At 41.5% G+C, this 14,241-nt stretch overlaps 1 pseudogene; it reads left to right on the top strand.

Moving 5' to 3' along the window:
• The first annotated feature begins 609 nt into the window (after nt 1-609).
• LOC121464809 lies at nt 610-1,370 on the top strand (annotated as a pseudogene).
• The last annotated feature ends 12,871 nt before the right edge of the window (nt 1,371-14,241 follow it).

Genomic DNA, 14,241 nt, shown 5'->3' with positions numbered 1-14,241 from the left:
TGTGCCCTGAGGAGTGACATCGGCATTGGCGATAACAACATTTACTGGTACCAACAGATGCAGGAGAGCCCTCCCAGGGTTTTCCTGTGCTACTGCAAAGACTCAAACAAGTCACTGGGGCCTAGAATCCCCATTACATTCTCTGGATCCAGAGAAGCCTCAAAAAATGTTGCAAATTTGCACATCTCTGAACTATAGATGAAGAATGAAGCTCAGCACTGCTGTGTTATCTGGGAAAGTAGTGTTTCCCACAGTGATACAGGCAGATGGGGAAGTAGCCATCAATAGTAGCTTCTGCTAAGAAAACAAATCAGTTCTGGTAGAGTGCATGTAGTGGCCACAGGGAAGGGAGCAAGGAGGCTCCGCCAACATCGCCTGCCACAGCACCAGTTCTGAACAGTGCAGAGGCCCATGGTATTGGTTTTGATCACCCAGAAAGATGCCCCCACCACATGGAGGGCAACTGTGTACAAGCATCCAGAAGGGCGACTACCACGAGGCACACGAGATGTACCAGATGCTCTTCTTCAGATACATGTCCGGAAACAAACATTCAGAATCCTGAGATCTCAGGCAGACGAGATGTACTGAATGCTCTTCTTCAGATACATGTCCGGAAACAAACATTCAGAATCCTGAGATCTCAGGTACTCAGGAGTATTTCTATTCTTCGGTCATGGCCAGCAGAGCAGTCCAGGCTGACCTGACCCTGCCGGTCCTCGAATCCCTGGGGAAGGTAACAGTGTATATAGCTGATGAACTGTTAGAGAATTGTAGAGCCAGCTACAGTGTTCACTTTGACGGATCTAAATTCGCAAGAGTAAGTAGTGTTGGTGGCCAGAGCTCTGAAGTGGTCCAGTGGAGGATCTGGGAAACTGGGCCATCCCAGCTTCCACCAGCCCCTCATGCTGTGGGTCTGCAATACTACTGTAAGTCTCAGTATTACTTCCTGCCCCCCACTGAGGGCAAGGGCTTGTCCAACATGACGGACAGGTACTCTACTACACAAGGCTTCTGAAGCGGGTGGGTGAGTTCATGGCCCAGGCTGTGTACAACTGTTTCTCTGTTTGAAAAACAAGAAAGGTGCCCACGGGGTCTTTACAAGGTGCACACAGAAGGTCCCGTCCACCAAGGGGACCTTCTTTCAATCCTTGCTCAACTTCATCTGGTTTCTGCTGCTGGTTTTGGACAAGCTGACTGTGTTCACAGTGAGCACCACCTGCTTCCCTACATGGGAACCCCATGTACAAAGTGTACCTGGACAGGGGAGCTGCCAAAGCAGACCTCCTCCAGAGAGGGCAACCTGGGAACAAGCTGAGCAGCCTCGTGGACTCCTCGGAGCAGGAGGATGGGGACAAGTGCTAGGATGACAGAAGCCTCATCAGCCTGCACGGAAGCTGCCTGGCAAGAATGGAGATGCCCATGACCACCACCACTGGGACGGATTCAGTGCCAGGCTGGGCATGAGGCCCCTTACACAGTAGGCTCCTGTTCCGGGGCTGGAGGGGCATCTGTGCAGAGTCTGTCCCTATTTATTATGGAGGTCAAGGGCTGTGTGGTAAGGACCAGGAACAAAGCCCAGCTTCTGCTGCCCACCGATGTTCCTCATATCTCCCACAATAAAGCACAAGTCTTGTTACAGCACCCTGTGCCGTCCTTGTCTCTGGTTCCTTGTGGAGGGCTCTAGTGGGACAGGCAGCCTGGTATCAGTAACCTGTATCCCTTCTTGTGTGTCCACTGTTGCCATGGCACGCCAGAGGAGTGGTGTTCACTACAGGGGGCCATTCAGGACCCTGAATCCTGCAGATGAGAGCGCTTTTTTGTTTGATTTCTGTTTGGACACAGAGTTGTTTTGCAATCATGGTGAGCTTCTCAGAGACAGAATATGCTCTGTGGTGGCCAAGCTCCTTGGAGGTAGAGATCAGTCATTCAAGCTACAGCCCTGCTGGTCCCCATGAGCTCCACGCTGCTGCTCTGCAGATGTTTTAAAGGGTGTAGTAAGTTTTCATATCCTTCGTGTTGTAGTATTTTTTTCTGGGTGAGTGATTTTGCAATCTAACATTTTAGGACTTAACCATTTTAAGAGTCCAGGAGTGAGCAACCAACTCTATTACCACAGATAATGTCCATGCTACCAGTCAGATTATAAAGGGAGACTCCATATTTTTCACAATTAAAATAAATAAAATTTCTGGATTACAACACTCTAAGCTGCTTGGGAAGGAAGCAGATGTGCCCTATTCTCTATAAACTGGGATTTAAAGGACGGCTTAAGTATCAGTTGATTAGTTCTCAATTTTTTTCTAAAGGTCTGTTTACATTTTGGATCTATTGGTTTAATTTCTCTGACCCAGATATATCTAGAATTTTACCCCTTTTATTAGGGTTTCCTGCTTCATAGATTTCAGAACTGTCTAGCCTTGTGATTTTTAAAAAATTATTTCTTGAGATTATCCTTACATCACTTTCCCTTACCCTTTTTTCGTCTCAATCCCTCCCATGTACTCTGCCTGGTTCTCTTTCAAACCATGGCCTCTTTTCTCACTCCTGCACACATTCATTTATATACATATATATTTCTACGTACATAAACCCAACCTGCTCAGACTATATAATCTTTCTTGTATGCATGTTTTTAGGTTTGACAATTGGTTTTGGGTCGCCAATAATAAGTGTGTGCTCCTCATGAGGAAGGCTATTTCTCCTACCCTCATCATTCTTTGGTTGAGGTGTTTTTATTTAGGTTTGAGTCCTTGGGTTTTTGCTAGTCCATACATGTTGGTGAGACATTTTGGGAAATGCTTCTGTTATTACTTGGAGGCACAATCTCACAGCAAATTCCCTGGTTCTCTGGCCCTTACAATCTTTCCACCTTCTCTTACTCAACTTTCACTGGGGTGTGGGAGTGTGGACTACACAACCCTGTGGTTTGATTGATTGTGGTTCTGTGTAGTGGTCTCCATCTGTTGCAAAGGGAAGTTCATTGATGAAGGATGATGACTATACTTATCAATGAGTATAAAATCATGTTTTTAGTTGTTACAGATTATTCTGGTTTAGTGGCTGTACATTCTCCTAAATAACCATAATTTCTCTAGGATTGAGTAGTTAGGAAGTTTTCCTCTACAAGGTATGGTATTCCTTTTGATGTATGGGTCTTAAAATCAATTGGAGAGCTTGTGGTTAGCACTAAGGTATGTTTGTCAATAGTGAGTTTGTAGGGTTATCATACCCTGCTGGTTATTGTTGAGGGTTCGTAGGTATCAAGCTGGGTTAAGATTGTGTAGGTTGTCTCCTTCCTGTGAAGCTTGCATGACCATGGAAGTTAGACTGCAGAAAGGGAATGTTCAAGTCAGTTCAGTTAACAGGTCTCAGAGATCTTTTTCTGAAGAGTTTGGTGTCTTCATCAATAGGGAATTACACTCTGGGCGGGAACAAAGGGCAACATCACTAGGCTGTATGTTTTAAGGGTCTCTTGAGAGCTCTGACCAACAGCTCAAAAGAGGGCTTCTCATATCTGGCACTGGCGCCTTAGTTAGGTGGCCTTCGGTTCTTAGGGGAGCACTGCTTTTGCAAACGATAAAATTCTCATTAACACTATATATTTATATACTGACTAACGTGTGTGTGTGTGTTTAAGTAAATAGTTAATTGTATGATTCTTTGTGGTTTTTTAAAAAACATTCTTATGGTTGTTTTACCAACCTCCATCCTTCTCCTGTATTTATCTTGCTCCCCTTCTCTAAGAGCCCCATGTTTCAATTTCTGCTACCAGATATCTAGTATTCTGCTATTTTCCTTTGACCTCCTCTCTGTATTTATCTCCCTCTCCCACCCTAATCACCAATCCTTTCCATTTCTCCTTTATGGTCACTCTTACGCTGACATTTTACCCTCTCTTTGGCTCCCCAACCACCTTTCCCTATCCTGGTAATTAGCTCTGTTTTATTTTGCAGTATATGTACTCACATGTGAAAATTTGGACCTAGAAGCCTCCAATAAGAGAAAATATATTTCTTTCTGGGTCTGGATTACCACACTCAATAGGATCTTTTCTCATTCAATCCATTTACCTGCAAAGTATGTGATACCAGTTTTCTTTACAGCTGAGTAGTATATTACAGAGCACATTTATCACATTTTTATTATCCATTTGTCAGTTGTAGGACACTTGGCTGTTGTCATTTCCTAGCTATTATGAATAGAGCAGCAATGAAAATGCCTGAGAAAACATCTGTAGAACGGATGATAATTTCTTTGGGCACATGCCATGGACTGGTATAGCTGGGTCATCTGGTAGATTTTTTTTTTTATTTTTTGAGGATTCTCAGTAATTTCCAAGTGACCAAATCCATTTAGAACCCCAACAGCAGTGGATGTGTATTTAGTTCTTGGCACTAACATCTTTGTTCTCTATCTTAGTTTGGCCCATTAAGCACTACATACAGCATTTGACCACTTTTCAAAAGTCCCAAAGTCTTACACATCAAAAAAGAAAAACAACAACCAACCAACCAGACCAAACTAAAATTATTACCAGCTTAGGACTGTCAGCAACTATTAATACCCCACTCTCTGGTACCAACTTCGGTATTAGTTATTTTTCTATTGCTGTGATAAGACCAAGGTAACTCATAGAAGAAAGAATTGGTGGCAGCTGGGGTGTCTGAGGAAAGCCTTGGTGGCTAGGCCTGGGCCTGCTCCCTCAGCATTTCAGGACCTGAGGGGGCCACATGGGCCTGAAGGTGATGGTGGGAGCCGAGGCATGGAAGAGCAGAGAGAGGCCGGCTCCAAACCACTGAATAGAAACTCTTGGGAGTTGGACCTGGTAGCAAAGCCAAGCCTGCCTTCCTGATACGGCTAATTCGGAATCAGTTTGTGTATGGTTGTGATCCATAGTAGAGGATGGCTATAGGAAAATGTTAGTATTTATGGAGAAGCTGATCTCTTGAATGTACTTGACAAAGCAGGTGAACGGGAGCACAGTGCAGTAGAGGACAAGTATATTAGGACCAGGGGGCTTGCTTTGTGTATTTTCCATAAAATACTAAATCATTTGAAGATATTCACTATTATGGAGAACAAATTAAAGAGTGAAAGACTCTGAAGATGGTCCTATGGTCCTAGTAGAGATGTTCCCATTGCTTAAAATAATCCAACAGACACCATCATATGATTTGACCTAGTATCTGGTTTCAGGTGACCACTACAAAAATTAATATTAATCTTTTGAACTACATCTCTGCTGCCCAGACTACTGATGGCTGGAAATATTCAAACTTAGTGTGAACAGACAGAATACTGTCTGTAGAAGGAGAGCTTAATCCTCATCTATGTATCATCCTGGTTAGTGATGGATTCCATTCTTTTAATAACTTCGGTGTTACAGTGAAGAACACTTTAAATTTCAGTCATAAAGCTAACTTTTCAAAACCAGAATTTATTTGCTCAGTATTTCTTCAGTGACTGCCATATACTAAGCAATAAACAAGGCACTGGAGATGTGGCATCCACAAAGAAGGGGCATGATCCTTGGGCAGTGTTGGTAGTGTGATCTGGGATACCTTAGTAATGTGCATGGCACATGACCTAGAAATAATGTAATACACAATTTTTTTCACAAAGACCGCTTCTAGCTGTGCAGTAAGAATTGTTTTCCTATGATTTCAAAGAAACTCATTAATCAAGCAACTTTATGTGAATTATTTCATTTTCCTAAAAGAATAGAAATTCCCTAATCTCATTTATAGGTAATTTCAAAACTTATAAGATATAAGTATTGACTTCTAAAATAGTTTTATTTGGGTTCAAATAAACAGTATCTTAAATTTATTTGCATAAATTTTGAAACAAAAATCAACATGATTTCTTATATGTTCTCCTAAATGGTACATCTTCATAGAGCATCCTTCCAGTGGATGTTAAGCCTTAACACAGGTTCAAGCACATCTCCTTTCTACAGAGAGGAACAGGTGTACAAGCATAATCATAAACATTTTTAATGTTCCTTGGCCTATGTCTAAAGTGATAGTAATTACCATTATGTAAATTACAAATTGTGATACACTTTTCATTACCAAAGGATTTTGTAGAGATTTCTAAAAGGGGGGGGGGATCCTAGAAATAAATGTAAATGTTAACTAGTTGTTATCACCTTACAGTCCTTGTTGAAGTTGACCACTAGTACTAGGTATTAACATATTTGTGTACTGTGAGCTTCTTGTACATTCATAGGCATATCTTTTTTTAGGTTGGAAAATTTTTCTTCTATGATTCTATCAGTATTACAAGACTTCTCAATGGAAACTCTGAAAGCCAATAGGTCCTAGCTACAAACACTAGGAGAACATGGATGCAAGCTACTATACCTAGCAAAGTTTTCAATCACCGTAGATGGAGAAAACAAAACATTCAATGACAAAACCAAATTTTAAACCTTCCACAAATCCAACCTTACAGAAAGCACTAAGTGGAAAACTCCAAGGAAGGTAGCTGCACCCAAGAAAACACAGGCAACAGATAACCTCACACCTCACACCAGCAAACGCCAAAGAAAAGAAACACACAAACACTACCACCCAAATAACAGGAAAGCAATCACTGGTCATTAACATGTGACTCAATTCAGTAGACTCAATTCACCTATAAAGAACAGGCTAAGAGAGTTGCTGAGGAATCCCATCAGGACGGGTGAGTGTGTGCTATCCAGGGGCGGACTGTCCCGGAAGAGAGCACAAACCCCCTCCCCCAGCTCCTTCTGCAGGGCTGTCTTTCTTTCACACGACCCAGCACCCCCAGCACCCCTCCCCAACCCTGCCCTGCTGTATGCTAGGACCAGTGCTCAACTACAGTATAAGCTCCTAAACTAAGGCAACCCACCCAGAGCTGTGAGTGCCTGCCTACCAGGCAGGCCTCAGGGTCCCCTGTAAGGGAGCCAGGCACCTTCAGCTCCAGCGCCAGGCTTCCTGCGCGCTCCTGGATACCACCCTCCCCCTTCCTCCATTCATCCTGTTGGCCCTGGATCATTGGGCTACCGGCGGCCCTGTTTAGTTGCTGAGGAATCCCATCGGGAAGGGAACGGTTCATGCTTCTACACTGAAGAGATATACCCAGAAAGTCAATGATAGCAAAGACTGGACCAAGAGACCAGGCCTCTCCTGGCTCCATTTGAAGGAAGAGATGGGAAGGCACCAATACAAGAATTCCTCCAACAACCTGAAAGGCAACATGACACCAACAGAGCCCAGGGATCCCGAAATAAGAATTGTACACCCTACTCCTGAAGAAATAGAAGAAATCGACTCAAAAGTGAACTATATGAAAATAATAGAGGACCTTAAACAGGAGGTGAAAAACTGCCATAAACAATTAGAGATTACAAACAAAAAGGTAGAGGAAATGAATAAATCGCTCAAAGACACGCAAGAAAACCAAGAGAAACAAGAAAAAGCAATCAAACAGGTTAGGGAAGCGGTTAAAGACATGAAGAATGAAATGGAAGCAATGAAGAAAGCACAAACTGAGGGAAGAATGGAGATGGAAAATCTGGGTAAACGAACAGGAATGACAGAGACAAGTACTAACAACAGATTACAAGAGATAGAAGAGATAATATCAGACACTGAAGATACCATAGAAAAAATAAACACACTGATCAAAGAAAACAGCAAAACCAACAAACTCTCATCACAAAACATTCAGGAAATATGGGACACACTAGAAAGACCAAACCTAAGAATAATTGGAGTAGAAGAAGGAGAAGAAGTGCAGCTCAACGGTACAGAAAATATACTTAATAAAATTATAGAAGAAAATTTTCCCAACCTGAAGAAAGAGGTACCTATGAAGGTTCAAGAAGGATACAGAACACCAAATAGGCTGGATCAAAAAAAAAACATCCCCTCGCCATATAATAATCAAAACACAAAATATACAGAATAAAGAAAGAATATTAAGAGCCGCAAAGGAAAAAGGCCAAGTTACTTATAAAGGTAAACCTATCAGACTTACACCTGACTTCTCTATGGAAACCATGAAAGCCAGAAGGTCCTGGATAGATGTACTGCAAAAACTAAGAGATCATGGATGCAAGCCCAGACTACTATATCCAGCCAAGCTTTCGTTCACTATAAATGGAGAAAACAAAATTTTCCAGGATAAAAACAAATTTAAACAATACGTAGCCACAAATCCAGCCTTGCAGAAAATTATAGAAGGAAAATCACTAACCAAGGAGTCCAACAATGCCCACAATAACTCAGTCATCTAGAGACCTTTCACCAGCGCAACTCAAAGAAGGGAAACACACAAACCCTACTACTAAAAAAGTGACCGGAGTTAACAACCACTGGTCATTAATATCACTTAATGTCAATGGGCTCAACTCACCTATAAAAAGGCACAGGCTAAGGGATTGGATACGAAAACAGGATCCAACATTCTGCTGTCTACAAGAAACACACCTCAACCACAAAGACAGGCACCTACTCAGAGTAAAGGGCTGGGAAAAGGCTTATCAAGCAAATGGACCTAAGAAACAAGCAGGTGTGGCCATACTAATTTCTAACAAACTTGAATTCAAACTTAAATCAATCAGAAAAGATGGAGAGGGACATTTTATACTCATACCAGGAACAATTCCTCAGGATGAAGTCTCAATCCTGAATATCTATGCCCCTAATATAAAAGCGCCCACGTACGTAAAAGAAACATTACTAAAACTCAAGGCAGCCATCAAACCACACACACTAATAGTAGGAGACTTCAACACTCCTCTCTCACCAATGGACAGGTCAATCAAACAGAAACCTAACAGAGAAATTAGAGACTTAATGGAGGTAATGAAGCAAATGGACTTAACAGACATCTATAGATTATTCCACCCAAAGAGGAAAGAATATACCTTCTTCTCTGCAGCTCATGGAACCTTCTCGAAAATTGACCACATACTCGGTAACAAAGCGAACTTACACAGTTACAAAAAAATATTAGTAACCACAGCATCTTATCAGATCACCATGGATTAAAGTTAGAATTCAACAACAATGCTAGCCCCAGAAAGCCTACAAACTCATGGACACTGAACAGTCAACTACTGAACCATACCTGGATTAAGGAAGAAATAAAGAAATTAAAGTCTTCCTTGAATTCAATGAAAATAAAGACACATCATATCCAAACCTATGGGACACTATGAAAGCAGTGCTAAGAGGAAAGTTCATCGCACTAAGTGCCCACTTAAAGAAAACAGAGAAAGCACATATTGAAGACTTAACAGCCCACCTGAAAGCTCTAGAAAAAAAAGAAGCAGACTCACCTAGGAGGAGTAGAAGACTGGAAATAATCAAATTGAGGGCTGAAATCAACAAAATAGAAACACAGAAAACAATCCAAAGAATCAATGAAACAAAAAGCTGGTTCCTGGAGAAAATCAACAAGATTGATAAACCCCTATCCATACTAATCAAACGGCAGAGAGAGAATACGCAAATTAATAAGATCAGAAATGAAAAGGGGGACATAACCACAGACACAGAGGAAATTCAGAGAATCATCAGATCTTATTACAAAAGCCTGTATAACACAAAACTGGAAAATGTAAAAGAAGTGGACACTTTTTTAGATAAATACCATATACCAAAGTTACACCAGGACCAGGTGAACAATCTAAACAGACCTGTTGGTCGCGAAGAATTAGAAGCTGTTATCAAAAACCTCCCTACCAAAAAAAGCCCAGGACCAGATGGTTTCAATGCGGAATTCTACCAGAACTTCCAAAAAGAGCTAATACCCATACTCCTTAATGTATTCCACAATATAGAAACAGAAGGGTCATTACCTAATTCCTATTTTTTTTTATTTATTTTTTTGTTGCGAAAAGAAGAAAAAAAAACATAAACAAAAAACAAGTTTCCACCTCCTCCCAGCCTCCCATTTCCCTTCCCCTCCTCCCACCCTTCTCCCCCTCCTCCCACCCTTCTCCCCCTCCTCCCACCCTCCTCCCCCTCCCCCCACTCCTCTCCCCCTCCCTCTCCAGTCCACAGAGCAGTCCTGGTTCCCTGCCCTGTGTTAAGTCCTAGGTCCTCCCCCCTCCGTCCATATCTAGGAAGGTGAACATCCAAACTGGCTAGGCTCCCACAAAGCCAGCACATTAAGTAGGATCAAAACCCCCTGCCATTGTCCTTGGTGTCTCATCAGCCCTCATTGTTCGCCATGTTCAGAGAGTCCGGTTTTATCCCATGCTTTTTCAGTCACAGTCCAGCTGGCCTTGGTGAGCTCCCCATAGATCAGCTCCACTGTCTCAGTGGGTGGATGAATGCCTCGTGGTCCCGAATTCTTTGCTCATGTTCTCCCTCCTTCTGCTCCTCCTTGGGACCTTGGGAGCTCAGTCCAGTGCTCCTGTGTGGGTCTCTGTCTCTATCTCTATCCATCACCAGATGAAGATTCTATGCTGATATGCAAGATATTCGTCAGTATTGCTCTAGGATAGGGTCATTTCAGGTTCCCAATCCTCAGCTGCCCAAGGAACTAACTGGGAACATCATCTTGGGCACTAGGGAGCCCCTCTAGGGTCAAGTCTCTTGCCCACCCTAAAGTGGCTCCCTTTACTAAGAATTGTGGTTCCGTGCTCCCCTATCCACCTTTCCTTTATCCCAATTCTCATGTTTCCCAGGTCCCCCCTCCTTCCCTTCTACCTTTTCTCTCCCCATCTCCCCTTACCCCCATCCCACCCCCCCCCCAAGATCCCATTTTCTCCCCAGAAATTTGGTCTACTTCCCTTAGCCAAGAGGACAACTATATGTTTTTCCTTGGGTTCACCTTCTTCCTTAGCTTCTTTAGGTTCACCTATTGTAGACTCCGTGGTCCTTATTTATGGCTAGAAACCAATTATGAGTGAGTACATTACATATTCATCTTTTTGGGTCTGGGACACCTCACTCAGGATAGTGTTTTCTATTTCCATCCATTTCCATGCAAAATTCGAGAAGTCATTGTTTTTTACCGCAGCGTAGTACTCTAGCGTGTATATATTCCATACTTTCTTCATCCATTCTTCCATTGAAGGGCATCTAGGTTGTTTCCAGGTTCTGGCTATTACAAATAATACTGCTATGAACATAGTTGAACAAATGCTTTTGTCATTTGATAGAGCATCTCTTGGGTATATTCCCAAGAGTGGTATTGCTGGGTCCAGGGGTAGGGAACCACGAATTTCCTGAGAAACCGAAACACTGACTTCCACAGTGGTTGCACAAGATTGCATTCCCACCAGCAATGGATGAGGGTACCCGTTCCTCCACAGCCTCTCCAGCAAAGGTTATCCTTGGTGTTTTTGACTTTAGCCATTCTGACAGGTGTAAGATGATATCTCAAAGTTGTTTTGATTTGCATTTCCCTGATTGCTAAGGAAGTTGAGCATGACCTTAAGTGTCTTTTGGCCATTTGAAATTCTTCTGTTGAGAATTCTCTGTTCAGTTCAGTGCCCCATTTTTTAATTGGGTTAATTAGCATTTTAAAGTCTAGTTTCTTGAGTTCTCTATATATTTTGGAGATCAGACCTTTGTCTGTTGCGGGGTTGGTGAAGATCTTCTCCGAGTCGGTAGGTTGCCTTTGTGTCTTAGTGACCATGTCCTTTGCTTTACAGAAGCTTCTCAGTTTAAGTAGGTCCCATTTATTCAATGTTGCCCTTAATGTCTGTGCTTCTGGGGTTATACATAGGAAGCGATCTCCTGTGCCCATTTGTTGTAGGGTATTTCCCACTTTCTCTTCTATCAGGTTCAGTGTGTTCACGCTGATATTGAGGTCTTTAATCCATTTGGACTTGAGTTTTGTGCATGGTGAGAGATATGGGTCTATTTTCATTCTTCTACAGGTTGACATCCAGTTGTGCCAGCACCATTTGTTGAAGATGCTTTCTTTCTTCCATTGTATACTTTTAGCTCCTTTATCGAAAATGAGGTGTTCATAGGTTTGTGGGATAAAATCCGGGTCTTCTATACGATTCCATTGGTCGACTTCTCTGTTTTTATGCCAGTACCACACTGTTTTCATTACTGTAGCTCTGTAATAGAGTTTGAAGTCAGGGATGGTAATGCCTCCAGAAGATCCTTTATTGTATAGGATTGTTTTGGCTATCCTGGGTTTTTTGTTTTTCCATATAAAGTTGATTATTGTCTTCTCCAGATCTGTGAAGAATTTTGATGGGATCTTGATGGGGATTGCATTGAATCTATAAATTGCCTTTGGTAGAATTGCCATTTTTACTATGTTGATCCTCCCAATCCAAGAGCAAGGGAGGTCCATCCATTTTTTGGTATCCTCTTCAATTTCTTTCTTCAATGCCTTAAAGTTCTTGTCAAATAGATCTTTCACTTCCTTGGTTAGATTTACCCCAAGATATTTAATGCTGTTTGTGGCTATCGTGAATGGTGAAGCTTCTCTGATTTCCCTCTCTGCTTCCATATCCTTTGTGTATAAGAGGGTGACTGATTTTTTGGAGTTGATCTTGTATCCTGCCACATTACTAAAGCTGATTATCAGCTGTAAAAGTTCTTTGGTGGAGTTTTGGGGGTCGCTTATGTACACTATCATATCATCTGCAAATAACGAAAGTTTCACTTCTTCCTTTCCAATTCGAATCCCCTTGATCCCATTATGTTGTCTTATTGTTATTGCTAGAACTTCAAGCACTATATTGAAGAGGTATGGCGAGAGTGGACAGCCTTGCCGTGTTCCTGAGTTAAGTGGGATGGCTTTGAGTTTCTCTCCGTTTAATTTGATGTTAGCTGTCGGCTTGCTGTATATAGCTTTTATTATATTTAGGTATGACCCTTGTATCCCTAATCTCTCCAAGACTTTTAACATAAATGGATGTTGAATTTTGTCAAATGCTTTTTCAGCATCTAATGAAATGATCATATGGTTTTTTTCTTTCAGTTTATTTATATGCTGGATTACATTGATAGATTTTCGTATGTTGAACCAGCCCTGCATCTCAGGAATGAAGCCTACTTGATCATAATGGATAATTTTTCGGATGTGTTCTTGGATTCGATTTGCCAGTATTTTGTTGAGGATTTTTGCGTCGATATTCATGAGTGATATTGGCCTGTAGTTCTCTTTCCTGGTTGAGTCTTTGAGTGGTTTTGGTATCAGAGTAATTGTGGCTTCATAAAAGGAATTTGGTAATGACCCTTCTGTTTCTATATTGTGGAATACATTAAGGAGTATAGGTATTAGGTCTTCTTGGAAGTTCTGGTAGTATTCTGCATTGAAACCATCTGGTCCTGGGCTTTTTTTGGTAGGGAGGTTTTTGATAACAGCTTCTAATTCTTCGCGACTTACAGGTTTGTTTAGATTGTTCACCTGGTCCTGGTTTAGTTTTGGTAAATGGTATTTATCTAAAAAAGCGTCCATTTCTTTTACATTTTCCAGTTTTGTGGCATACAGGCTTTTGTAGTAAGATCTAATGACTCTCTGAATTTCCTCTGTGTCTGTGGTTATGTCCCCCTTTTCATTTCTGATCTTATAAATTTGCGTGTTCTCTCTCTTTCGTTTGATTAGTTTGGATAGGGGTTTATCAATCTTGTTGATTTTCTCCAGGAACCAGCTTTTTGTTTCATTGATTCTTTGGATTGTTTTCTGTGTTTCTATTTTGTTGATTTCAGCCCTCAATTTGATTATTTCCAGTCTTCTACTCCTCCTAGGTGAGTCTGCTTCTTTTTTTTCTAGAGCTTTCAAGTGGGCTGTTAAGTCTCCAATATGTGCTTTCTCTGTTTTCTTTAAGTGGGCACTTAGTGCTATGAACTTTCCTCTCAGGACTGCTTTCATAGTGTCCCATAAGTTCGAGTATGTTGTTTCTTTATTTTCATTGAATTCAAGGAAGACGTTAATTTCTTTCTTTATTTCTTCCTTAATCCAGGTATGGTTCAGTAGTTGACTGTTCAGTTTCCATGAGTTTGTAGGCTTTCTGGGGGTAGCATTGTTGTTGAATTCTAACTTTAATCCATGGTGATCTGATAAGACACAGGTGGTTACTAATATTTTTTTGTAACTGTGTAAGTTCGCTTTGTTACCAAGTATGTGGTCAATTTTCGAGAAGGTTCCATGAGCTGCAGAGAAGAAGGTATATTCTTTCCTCTTGGGGTGGAATAATCTATAGATGTCTGTTAAGTCCATTTGCTTCATTACCTCCATTAATTCTCTAATTTCTCTGTTTGGTTTCTGTCTGATTGACCTGTC

This window comes from Microtus oregoni, unplaced genomic scaffold (assembly GCF_018167655.1).
Source record: "Microtus oregoni isolate MIOR12 unplaced genomic scaffold, Mior012 000029F_ref0000214, whole genome shotgun sequence".
Classification (NCBI taxonomy): Eukaryota; Metazoa; Chordata; class Mammalia; order Rodentia; family Cricetidae; genus Microtus; species Microtus oregoni.
The sequence above is the reverse complement of the archived record's forward strand: the minus strand, read 5'-3'. Positions and strand labels throughout refer to the sequence as shown.